Here is a 12,772-nt window from a genome sequence, read left to right as displayed (position 1 = left end):
TGTCAAGATGAACACCAAGAACACTATGAAGATCATGATGAACATCAAGAACATATTTTTGAAAAATTTTTAATGCAAAGAAAACATGCAAGACACCAAACTTAGAATTCTTTAATGCTTAGGCACTAAGAATTCAAGAATGCAAGCAAAAGAAACCAAAAAACCCAAAACAAAAAATCATCAAGATCAAACACGAAGACTTACCAAGAACAACTTGAAGATCATGAAGAACACTATGAATGCATGAAATTTTCGAAAAATGCAAGATGCACATGCAAATGACACCAAACTTATGACATGACTCATGACTCAAACAAGAAACACAAAAAATGTTTTTGATTTTTATGATCTTCTAATTTTTTTGGATTTTTTTTTGTATTTTTTTTCGAAAATTATTTGTAAAAGAAAAAATAAGAATTCCAAAATTTTTAATATGAATTCCAGGAATCTTGTCATGTTAGTCTAAAGCTTCAGTCCAGGAATTAGACATGGCTCACTAGCCAGCCAAGCTTTCAATGAAAGCTCCGGTCCAAAACACTAGACATGGCCAATGGCCAGCCAAGCTTCAGCAAGATATCAGAATATACTGCTCATTACTTATCAAATATGTAACTTGCCTCTATGCTGATGGTTTGGAAGCCTCAGTCCAAAAGAATTTAGACATGGCTTTGCAGCCAGCCAGGCTTCACATGCTTCATGAAACACTAGAATTCATTCTTAAAAATTTTGAATAAAAATTTTTTTTTTCGAAAACAGGTGAGAAAATTTTGAAATATTTTTGAAAAATTTTTGAAAAGAAAACAAAAAGAAAATTACCTAATCTGAGCAACAAGATGAACCGTCAGTTGTCCAAACTCAAACAATCCCCGGCAACGGCGCCAAAAACTTTGTGTTGTTGCCGGATCCAAACTTGGCACTGATGTTACCGGACCAAAAGCTTGCCGAAAACTCAAACAATCCCCAGCAACGGCGCCAAAAACTTGGTACGCGGAATCGTGATTACACTTTAATTATGTAAAATTCATTGCTCTTTCTTTCCCTGGAAATGGCGCCAAAAACATGATGCCAAGACCATGGTTCACAACTCCGTGTAACTAACCAGCAAGTGCACTGGGTCGTCCAAGTAATACCTTACGTGAGTAAGGGTCGAATCCCACAGAGATTGTTGGTATGAAGCAAGCTATGGTCACCTTGCAAATCTCAGTCAGGCAGATATAAATTGATAATGGTGTTGTCGAATAATAATTAATAGAATAGGGATAGAAATACTTATGTAATTCATTGGTGAGAATTTCAGATAAGCGAATGGAGATGCTTTCGTTCCTCTGAACCTCTGCTTTCCTGCTATCTTCATCCAATCAGTCTTACTCCTTTCCATGGCTGGCTTTATGTGATACATCACCACTGTCAATGGCTACTTTCGGTCATCTCTCGGGAAAATGATCCAATGCCCTGTCACGGCACGGCTATTCATCTGTCGGTTCTCGATCATGTTGGAATAGGATTTACTATCCTTTTGCGTCTGTCACTAACGCCCTGCAATCGCGAGTTTGGAGCTCGTCACAGTCATCCAATCATTGAATCCTACTTGGAATACCACAGACAAGGTTTAGACCTTCCGGATTCTCTTGAATGCCGCCATCATTCTAGCTTACGCCACGAAGATTCTGGTTAGGAGATCTAAGAGATACTCATTCAGTCTAAGGTAGAACGGAAGTGGTTGTCAGGCAAGCGTTCATAGGGAATGATGATGATTGTCACGTTCATCACATTTAGATTGAAGTACGAATGAATATCTTAGAAGCAAAACAAGATGAATTGAACAGAAAACAGTAGTACTTTGCATTAATCCTTGAGAAACAGCAGAGCTCCCCACCTTAATCTATGGAGTGTAGAAACTCTACCGTTAAAAATACATAAGTGAAAGTCCAGGCATGGCCGAGAGGCCAGCCCTCAAACGTGATCTAAGATAGCATACAACTGATCAAAGATCAAAATCTGATCAAAGATGTCTAATACAATAGTGAAATGTCCTATTTATAATAAACTAGCTACTAGGGTTTACAGAAGTAAGTAATTCATGCATAAATCCACTTCTGGGGCCCACTTGGTGTGTGCTTGGGCTGAGCTTTGAGTGTTGCACGTGTAGAGGTCCTCCTTGGAGTTGAACGCCAGCTTTTGTGCCAGTTTGGGCGTTCAACTCTGGTTTTGGCTCCTTTTCTGGCGCTGGACGCCAGATTTGGGCAGAAAGCTGGCGTTGAATGCCAGTTTGCGTCTTCTATTCTTGGCCAAAGTATAGACTATTATACATTGCTGGAAAGCCCTGGATGTCTACTTTCCAACGCAATTGGAAGCGCGCCATTTCAAGTTGTGTAGCTCTAGAAAATCCACTTTGAGTGCAGGGAGGTCAGAATCCAACAGCATCAGCAGTCCTTCTTCAACCTCTGAATCTGATTTTTGCTCAAGTCCCTCAATTTCAGTTAGAAAATACCTGAAATCACAGAAAAACACACAAACTCATAGTAAAGTCCAGAAATGTGAATTTAACATAAAAACTAATGAAAACATCCCTAAAAGTAACTAGATTCTACTAAAAACGTACTAAAAACAATGTCAAAAAGCGTATAAATTATCCGCTCATCAACCGACCCGGGCAACACCCGACCCAAACGATCGGGAATGAGACGCTCAGATGCCGACCCGGACACGCGTCCCTGACGTGTGTCTGACAGCTTCGCTACAGCTGTGCAAGGGAGGCCTCGAAGAAGGTGGGCCTATCCCTGCGGGGCCCACCTCTGACACGGTATAAATAGGGAAGGACCTGCCCTTCCCCCAAGGTACGCCATATACCACTCAACCCTTACTCGCCTGCACACTTCACTTACTTGAGCGTCGTAGTGTCTTTGCAGGTGACACCCCCCTCACACAAAGTGCTCGGGACATCGTCCACTCATCCTCGGCAGCCCAGAACCAGGCGAACCCCATCCAATCAATCGAAGCATCAACCCGAACCGTCCGGTACCTGATCTACCGAACATTGGCACTGTCTGTGGGGATCGAACCCACGACCACGTGGAGGAGCAGGGCGAGAAGCTGGGCAGAGAGGGGAACCCATCATGGCGTCCTCCGAGGAGCGCACAAGATCCCCTCCTCGACGAACCACACGATCCCTTAAAAGGCGCCTCTTCGGGGGAACCGGCGACAACAGCGCCAGGATAATGGAAGAACTGCGTCACAGAATGCAGGATCTAGAGCGTCGACTGGCAGCTCGAGAGCATCGCCAGCAAACACCTGAGTCAAGCGACTCCCGTTCTCCGCCGAGAAGCCGCTCCCGACGCGCGGCTAGCCAAAGGTCCGAATCTAAAAGCCCCAGGGAGGAAGGACGCATAAGGAGGCGCCACGACCCCTTCACATATGTCAGGAACAGGAGGTGGCATGCCACAGACCACGCCGCCGCTGATCATGACCGGGAAGATGGTCGTCGGGAAGACGAAAGGAGAACACGGCGAGCAAGCGGACCGGTCATAGTAGGCGCGACCCATTTTCATCGTTCCATTCTCGAAGTCCGGCTGCCAAAGCACTTTGACAAGCCTACGAACATGAGGTACGACGGAACGCAAGACCCGCAGGAGCACCTCACGGCCTTCGAGGCCAGGATGAACTTGGAAGGAGTGGGGGACGAGGTAAGGTGCCGCGCTTTCCCAGTCACCCTCGTTGGACCTGCGATAAGGTGGTTTAATAACCTCCCGCAGGGCTCGGTGGCCAAGTTCTCGGATATAAGCCACGTCTTCTTAGCCTAATTCACTACCAAGATAGCCAAAGCAAAGCACCCAATCAACCTGCTTGGAGTAACGCAGAGGTCCGGAGAACTGACAAGAAAATATCTGGATTGTTTTAACGACGAGTGCCTAGAGATCGATGGACTGACCGACTCAGTTGCCAGCCTATGCCTGACAAACGAACTCCTAAACGAAGACTTTAGAAAGCACCTCACGACAAAGCCGGTATGGACGATGCAGGAGATCCAATACGTAGCTAGAGAATACATCAATGATGAAGAAGTCAGCCAGGCAGTGGCTGCCAATAAACGGCAACCCTCCTACAGTCAAAACCGACACCACCAAAGCGGAGAAAGGCAGAAGGAACACGCCAGAGACGGCGGTCCGAGTAAAAATCCCAGGCCGTTCCCTCGGTTGGGAAGTTCACCAACTACACTCTCCTCACTGCGCCGATTGTGGAAGTTTACCAACAAATAGCCGAGAAGGGGATCCTGTCGAAGCCCCGACCACTAAAGGAGCGAACAGGGGGGAACCGGAGCCTCTACTGTGACTATCACAAGGGCTACGGACACAAAACTCAGGACTGTTTTGACTTGAAGGATGCGCTGGAGCAGGCAATTAGAGATGGAAAGCTAGTTGAGTTCACCCACCTCATTAGGGAGCCGAGTAGACGGAACCGCGACCACGAAAGCGAGGACGGAACACGGGCAGCAAAACGGCGCCAAGAGCCGGAAGAGAACGATCACGGCCTCACCATAGTAAACGTGGTAACAGCAAGAAACGCGGCGCCCAAGTCGAAATCGGCACATAAGAAGGACGCCAAGGTCCACGCGGTCTCCTCATCCTCCGCGCGAAGCACCAAGAAACTCCCATCCATCTCATTCAGCCCGGAGGACCAATGGTTTGACGAGATCGAGAAAGCCCTCCCATGGTCATAACGGCCAGAGTAGGAACCAGCCTCGTCAAGCGAATCCTTGTAGATACGGGGGCAGACTCGAACATCATTTTCCGCAATGTGTTCGACGCTTTAGGCCTAAAGAACGCCGACCTACAGACTCACCAGCACGGCGTCGTAGGGCTCGGCGACCATTTCATCAAGCCGGATGGCATAATCACCCTGCCGACCTCATTGGGACAAGGCCAGGGGAGAAGAACGATAATGGCCGAGTTCGTGATCCTACGAGACTCCACCGCTTACAACATCATCCTGGGGAGAAAGACCATCAACGACCTAGGAGGAGTCATCAGCACAATGATGCTGGTGATGAAGTTCATAACTGAAGAAGGGTCAGTAGGGTCTGTGAGGGAGACCTGGAAACGGCAATCGCTTGCGACAACGCCAGTCTTTCGTTGAGAAGGAAGTCTAAAGAGGCATCGGGAGTATTTCTCGCCGACTTGGATGCCAGAATTGACGACAAACCCAGACCCGAACCCGAAGGGGACCTAGAAAAGTTTAGGGTCGGAAACTCGGAGGAAAAGTTCACGTTCGTGAATAGGAACCTCCCCCATGAGTTAAAAAAGCCTTTGATAGAAATGATCAGAGCCAACGGCGATTTGTTCGCTTGGACACCTGCCGACATGCCGGGGATAGACTCCGGTCTCATGTCACACCACCTAGCCATCAAGCCGGAAGCCAAACCAATGGCTCAAAGGAGGAGGAAAATGTCTCAGGAAAGGGCGGAGGAAGTGGCCAGGCAAACGGCCAGCCTCCTCGAAGCGGGGTTCATCCGGGAGCTGGACTATTCGACCTGGTTGTCAAACGTGGTCCTGGTAAAAAAGCACAATGGGAAATGGAGGATGTGCGTGGACTACTCCGATCTCAACAAGGCATGTCCCAAGGACTGCTATCCCCTCCCCAATATTGATGCACTCGTCGACGCGACTGCAGGATACCGGTATCTGAGCTTCATGGATGCCTACTCCGGCTACAATCAGATACCGATACACCAGCCAGACGAGGATAAAACGGCGTTCATAACGCCAGGGGGGACTTACTGCTATAGGGTGATGCCCTTTGGCCTGAAGAACGCGGGGGTAACGTACCAGAGGCTGATGAACAAAATATTCAGCGATCTCATTGGCAAGACGGTGAAAGTCTACGTGGATGATATCCTTGCAAAGACCACCCGGCCCAACGATCTCATAAGCGATCTGGAGAATGTGTTCGCATCCCTCCGACAACATGGCATGAGGCTCAACCCGCTCAAGTGCACCTTTGCCATGGAGGCTGGAAAGTTCCTGGGGTTCATGATAACCCAGAGGGGAGTGGAGGCCAACCCTGAAAAGTGCCAAGCAATACTCCAGATGAGGAGCCCGGGCTACATCAAAGACGTTCAGCGGCTGACGGGAAGGCTCACTGCGTTGTCCCGATTCCTTGGTGCATCGGCAGCAAAGGCCCTACCCTTCTTCAACTTGATGAAGAAGGGAATAGAATTTGAATGGACCCTTGCGTGCGAAGAAGCGTTCAACCACTTCAAAGAGATTCTAGCAGCGCCCCCGGTGCTCGGGAAGCCCAAAGCTGGAGAACCACTCTATCTGTACCTAGCCATAACAGAAGGGGCACTTGCAGCGGTGTTGGTGCGGGAAGAAGGGAAGGCCCAGCAACCGATCTACTTTGTGAGTAGAGCACTGTAGGGGGCAGAACTTAGATACAGCAAGCTGGAGAAGCTGGCACTAGCACTCCTGGTCTCCTCTCGCCGACTACGACAATACTTCCAGGGTCACCAGGTGGTCGTGAGAACGGATCAGGGGATTTGTCAGGTACTCCAAAAACCTGATCTGGCGGGAAGGATGATGACCTGGGCCATTAAATTGTCCCAATACGATTTAAGCTACGACCGACATACGATTAAGGCGCAAGCAATGGTAGACTTCCTAGTGGAAGTAACCGGGAATCCAATCGAAGACGCGGACACACGGTGGAAGCTCCATGTGGACGGAGCCTCCAACCAGACGTCCGGGGGACGTCGGGATCATCTTAGAAAGCCCGACCGGAGTCACCTACGAATAATCGGTTAAGTTCGAGTTTCCCGTATCAAACAACCAAGCAGAATACGAAGCCCTCCTGGGGGGCTTGGTCCTAGCTTGGGAAGTCGGGGCAAAGAGGTTGGAATTATGCAGCGACTCGCAGGTCGTTACCGCGCAGGTAAATGGAAGCTACCAAGCCAGAGACTCGCTGCTGCAAAAATACTTAGAAAGGGTCAAAGAGTTGCGCAAACAATTTGAGGAGGTCACGATCCAACACGTTCCAAGGGAAAGGAACACACGGGCAGACCTCCTATCCAAGCTGGCAAGCACAAAACCTGGAACCGACAACTGCTCCCTCATTCAAGGCATCACGAAAGAGCCGGCAGTCGCCCTCCACCTGACCAAGATAAGCCCTTCTTGGATGGATCCCATCACCGACTTCTTGGAAAACGGCAAACTCCCTGAGGACGAGAAAGAAGCTAAAGCGTTAAGAAGGGAAGCTGTCAAGTACACGGTCATATAGGACCAGCTATTCAAGAAGGGACTCAGCCAACCTTTGCTGAAGTGCTTGCACTCCGACCAGACGGACTACGTGCTCAGAGAAGTCCACGAGGGATGCTGCGGCCATCATATCGGGGGCAAAGCCCTAGCAAGGAAGCTCATCCGAGCTGGATACTACTGGTCGACAATGATGAATGACTCCAGAGAATTCGTGAAAGAATGCGCGAAGTGTCAGCAGAATGCCAACTTTCACAAAGCGCCAGCTTCCGAGTTGAGCCTACTGACGTCTACCCGACCTTTCGCACAATGGGGAGTCGACCTCTTGGGACCCTTCCCGATTGGCCCAGGATAAGTCAAGTATCTCATAGTCGCCATCGACTACTACACCAAATGGATAGAGGCTGAACCACTGGCCAGCATATCCTCATCCAATTGTAGAAAGTTCATGTGGAGGCAGGTGATAACCCGGTTCGGCATCCCGGAGGTCGTCATTTCGGATAATGGGATGCAGTTCACTGACAAGAAGTTCGCAGAGTTTCTCACCGGCTTGAGGGATAAAACAGAAGTTCTCCTCTGTTGAACATCCCCAGACAAATGGACAAGTGGAGTCCGCAAATAAGGTCATCTTATTAGGTCTCAAGAAGCGTCTAGACAGCAAAAAAGGCGCATGGGCCGACGAGCTCGCCTCGGTCCTCTGGTCCTACCGAACAACCGAGCAAAGCTCCACAGGGGAAACCCCCTTTCGCCTAACATACGGGGTCGATGTGGTGATTCCCGTGGAGATCGGCTAGCCGAGCCCGCGGTTACTTCTCGCGGGAGTAGAAGAAGCGGTAGACAAAGACCTGGTAGACGAGGTCAGAGAAATGGCCCACTTGTCAGAGGTAGCGCTGAAACAAAGAATAGCCCTACGCTACAACACCAAGGTCCTCAGAAGGGAATTTGAGAAAAGAGACCTCGTCCTGTGACGCAACGACGTCGGATTACCAACCCCAGGGGAAGGAAAGCTGGCGGCAAACTGTGAAGGTTCCTACAGAATCAGAGAAGTTCTTGGCAAAGGCGCCTACAAATTGGAGAGACTCGACGGAAAAGAAGTTTCGAGAATATGGAATGCAGGTAACCTGAGAAGATTTTACTCGTAGCTCGAGCGCACCGGCCGAGTGGCCTGACGAGCTAGATAATCTACTTTTATTTTCCACAGTAATTTGCTTTTACTAAGTATCTACCATGTCCATGAATTTGTTTAGCTAACGACTAATGTTTACTTGTCTGAATTCTTCAATCTACTAATCTCCAATACGTATCCCACACAATCGCGTTCTTCAACGGCAATTCAGGACTGATCACCCCGGGAGCCAGTCGGATCATAGCCATGACTAACGGCCGCGATAATAAGACCAAGACAGTTTCAACCACGTTACCAACGTAAACGGCAAAACGGACACAAGCAATAAGTCCACACCGAAAAAACAGTAACAAAAACAAAAATGCTATTAAACAAAGCAAGACAAAGGCGATAAAAACTAGCCGACCAGGCGACCCTTAAGATATAAAAAGTTTCAACAAGTGTTCACAACAAAATCACAAAATCCAAACAAAAAACAGAAGGCGCAATAACTCATTTCTTCGGCAAATCGACGATCTTGCCATCCTTGATCGTCTTCAAAACCCCAATCGCTGATGTGTCGAAGTCGGGAGCCACAATCTTCACCTGAGCCTTGAGAGCCTCCTCAGTCATGAAGATCGCGTTCTTCCCTTGTTCTTTGGTCGCCTTGTGCTTCCTCTTGAGATCTTCAACTTCGGCTTGGGCAGCTTTGGCCGACGAAACGGCCTGGTCGCGCTCCTTCTCCATAGCAACCGCCCGACCTTGCGCGGCACTAAGCTGGCTCTCCAGAGTCATCTCCCGCTCGATTAAACGGGAGACAGTGGCATCGGAGACCTTCATTTTTTCCTCAAAGGACGCGGCCCTCTCCTCGGCATCCTTACGCCCCTTCTCCGCCGCAGACAGTTGTTCTTGAAGCTTCTCGACCTGGACCTTGAACTCGTTGTTGGCCTGGGCAGCAGTATCGAGCTTCCTTTTCAACGCTTGCATGTCCGACAACTCGAACTCAGACTTCCGAGCTATCACCACTCCGCGGAAAAGCGTGCGATACATCCACCTCGCTTACCCCGCGAGCTCGGTACCGAGAAAGTGATCTTCCGTACTGGGAATCAGCTGATTGTCAATAAAGGCCCCAGCATCGAAATTCCTTTCCATCACGGTCAGAGTTCCTTCCGGGCTAGAGGATGCCCTCTGCCTCTTGGGAGTATGGACAAGCTTCAGATCATCATACTCCCGATAGGTAGAGGACGACTGCCCAATACCGGCCGTCTCCTCGAGAATAGGAGAAGCTTTCATCCCGGCAGAGTTCTTGTCGGACATCTCGGCGTCCCGAGGCGAAGGTATGGCCAGATCCTCCTTCCCCTCGGTATGGTCTTTCGACTTCCCGGCAACCTGCTCGTCAGCCTTCTCATCGCTGTCCTCCAAGAAGGTCTTGACTAAACCTTCGAGCCCGGTTACCGAAGCAGACATCTCCACTATAACAGAGAAACAAATACGTCAGTCGTGAAATCGGCAATAGCAAATTAAATGATAAACAATACAAAAGTATAAGACAAAACAGCTCACAAATATAACTCCTGGCAGCCTCCCGTTCACCCATAAGGAGGTGGGAGTTCACGTGGTTCTTCCCAAAGACCGCCCACAACACGTCGGCAATTCTCTTATTTAAGGGGGACATCCCCTTATAGGTCACCTTAATGAAGGTGTTGGACCCCGCCCCGAAACTCCAATACGTCGGGATGAGGTGTTCCCCCTCCAATGACAACCAAAAGGGGTGACGACCTTTGACGGGACAGACCTTGAAATACTTATCCTTGAACCCATGATAGGAGTCCTCGAACAAGCCGAATATCTTCTGACCCTGGGCAGATCGGAAAGACAAGAACCCTTTCCTCGCTTTCCCCTCCTTGGAAGGGTTAGTAAGGTTGAAGAAAAAGAGAAAGACGTCCACAGATACCAACAGCTCGAGATATTCACAAACCATCTCGAAACAGCGAATAGAAGCCCAGGTGTTCGGATGAAGCTGCGACGGCGACACGGATATCCGATTAAGAAGCGACATCTGGAAGTCGGAAAATGGTATGCAAACGCCCACCTGGGTGAACATGGCTTTGTAAAACCAAATCCAGTCGGCAACCCGGGGGGGAGTGAAAATTAATCTCATACAGCCGTTCATGGGGGGCAGGAACGAAGACATCATAATTGGCTTCCTCGTCTGTCCCCCCGCACAGATACTCGGCTTGCCGGAACTCCGTCAACTCCTCCAGGTCCATCTGATTTGGCGAGTCCTTCACATCCTTAGTCACCCAGGCGTAGAGGTCGTAGTTCCCGGCGGAAGAAGAAGCCCGGAAAACGATGCGAGGCATACCTACAGTGGGGGTACCACTCCGTTAGTCTATGAGGTCGGGAGTCCAGGAAAAACCCAGAAACTATGTCCATCCTATTCAACAGTTAAGATCAAGCATGGCCAAAGTTATCTATCATGCAAGCTACCTAAAAGCCTACCCTGGAATGGTACCCCTCCCCTAACGCATCTACTTGGCACTAGGAAGTCATCTAGTAACAAACAAAAACAGCAAGAACACGGAGCAAATACAAACAGCAAACATACAACAATGAAGCAAAAAGAGAAAGGATCAAAGATTTCCTGAATCGGTTGCAAAAACTGAGAAGGAAGAAGGAAAGATGTGCGGGGATGCTAGAATGAAGCTCTGAGATTTTCTGAGTGAAGAAGAAAGAGACAGTAGGGAGATAGTAGGAGCAAGAGTGTAAAGGGGAAGATCAAAGCAAAAACTGTTTAAAACTGCCACCCAGGAAGCGCGAAAGACCTGGGGGCAAAATAGTCTTTGCATACAGGGTTTTCCAACCCATTATGAGCATTAAATATCCTGCACGAAGAACGAGGCGACAAACGGTCGTTCCAACAACGAACAGACACGCGCGCAAGAGGCACGTCCACCCCACGGACGGCCGACCTGACGACAACGCACGAAAGGGGAGATGACACGCCACCAACGATCCTCACGGTCGTTGCTGGCGCGTCGAGGGCACTGTTACGGCCTGGCCCAAACAATTTACGGGTCGCCCGACCCGGACAACACCCGACCCGAACGATCGGGAATGAGACGCTCAGATGCCGACCCGGACACGCGTCCCTGACGCGTGTCTGATAGCTTCGCTACAACTGTGCAAGGGAGGCCTCGAAGAAGGTGGGCCTGTCCCTGCGGGGCCCACCTCTGACACGGTATAAATAGGGAAGGACCTGCCCTTCCCCCAAGGTACGTCACATACCACTCAACCCTTACTCGCCTGCACACTTCACTGACTTGAGCGTCGGAGTGTCTTTGCAGGTGACACTCCCTCACACAAAGTGCTCGGGACATCGTCCACTCATCCTCGGCAGCCCAGAACCAGGCGAACCCCATCCAATCAATCGAAGCATCAACCCGAACCGTCCGGTACCCGACCTACCGAACAGAAACAATAACTATAGTTTTTATACACCTAGATATTTAAGAGAGACAAAAAAATTATTTTAATAAAACTTCAACAACAAATAAAACTTAGCACAATGGATGGTTATAGATCAAAATAATACATAAGATTGAGAGTTATAATAATGATATTTGGTGATAATTAATTATGATAGAGTGAAGAGAAGTTGAAAAGAGAAGAAGAAAAAGAAAACAAAAAATGAGAAGAGAATAAAGTAATATAATAGTAACAACGAAATAATACTAGATATGTATATAAATAATAGTAAGAGAAAAGAATAGTATGTGCTTTATTATTCTTAAAATTTGGTATTTTTTTTCTAAGTATATAGTTTTTGTGATTTTTTAAAAGTATTATTAGTTGTTAACAAAAAAATTATATACTTAATGAGAAATTACCAAATTTTAAGGATAATAATATCTCATTTTTTTAATCATACTTGCAAAAAATTATATCAAAATTCAATTTCTAATGTATTTTTTGATAAATACATATTTAATGTTAGATAATCTTGCAAAAAAGACTAACATTAAACATGTATTTCTCAAAAAATACATTAGAGATTTAATTTTGATGCGATTTTTTGTAAGTATGATTATAAAAATGAGATATTATTATTTTTAAAATTTGATAATTTTTTGTTAAGTATATATTGTTTTGTGATTTTTTAAAAGTATTATTGATTGTTAATAAAAAATTATAAAAAAATATATACTTAACAAAAAATCACCAAATTTTAAGTATAATAATATGTTATTTTTATAATCATACTTGCAAAAAATTGTATCAAAATTCAATCTTTAAGGTATTTTTTAAAATACATATTTAACGTTGAATATTTTTGTTGTGTTTTTAAATTATTTAAAGACATTTTTGTCGATAATAAAATTTAGGTGTATTTTTGTTGGCGTTTAAATAATTCGGAGACATT

This window comes from Arachis ipaensis, chromosome B02, assembly GCF_000816755.2.
Source record: "Arachis ipaensis cultivar K30076 chromosome B02, Araip1.1, whole genome shotgun sequence".
NCBI classification, from domain to species: Eukaryota; Viridiplantae; Streptophyta; class Magnoliopsida; order Fabales; family Fabaceae; genus Arachis; species Arachis ipaensis.
The sequence above is the reverse complement of the archived record's forward strand: the minus strand, read 5'-3'. Positions refer to the sequence as shown.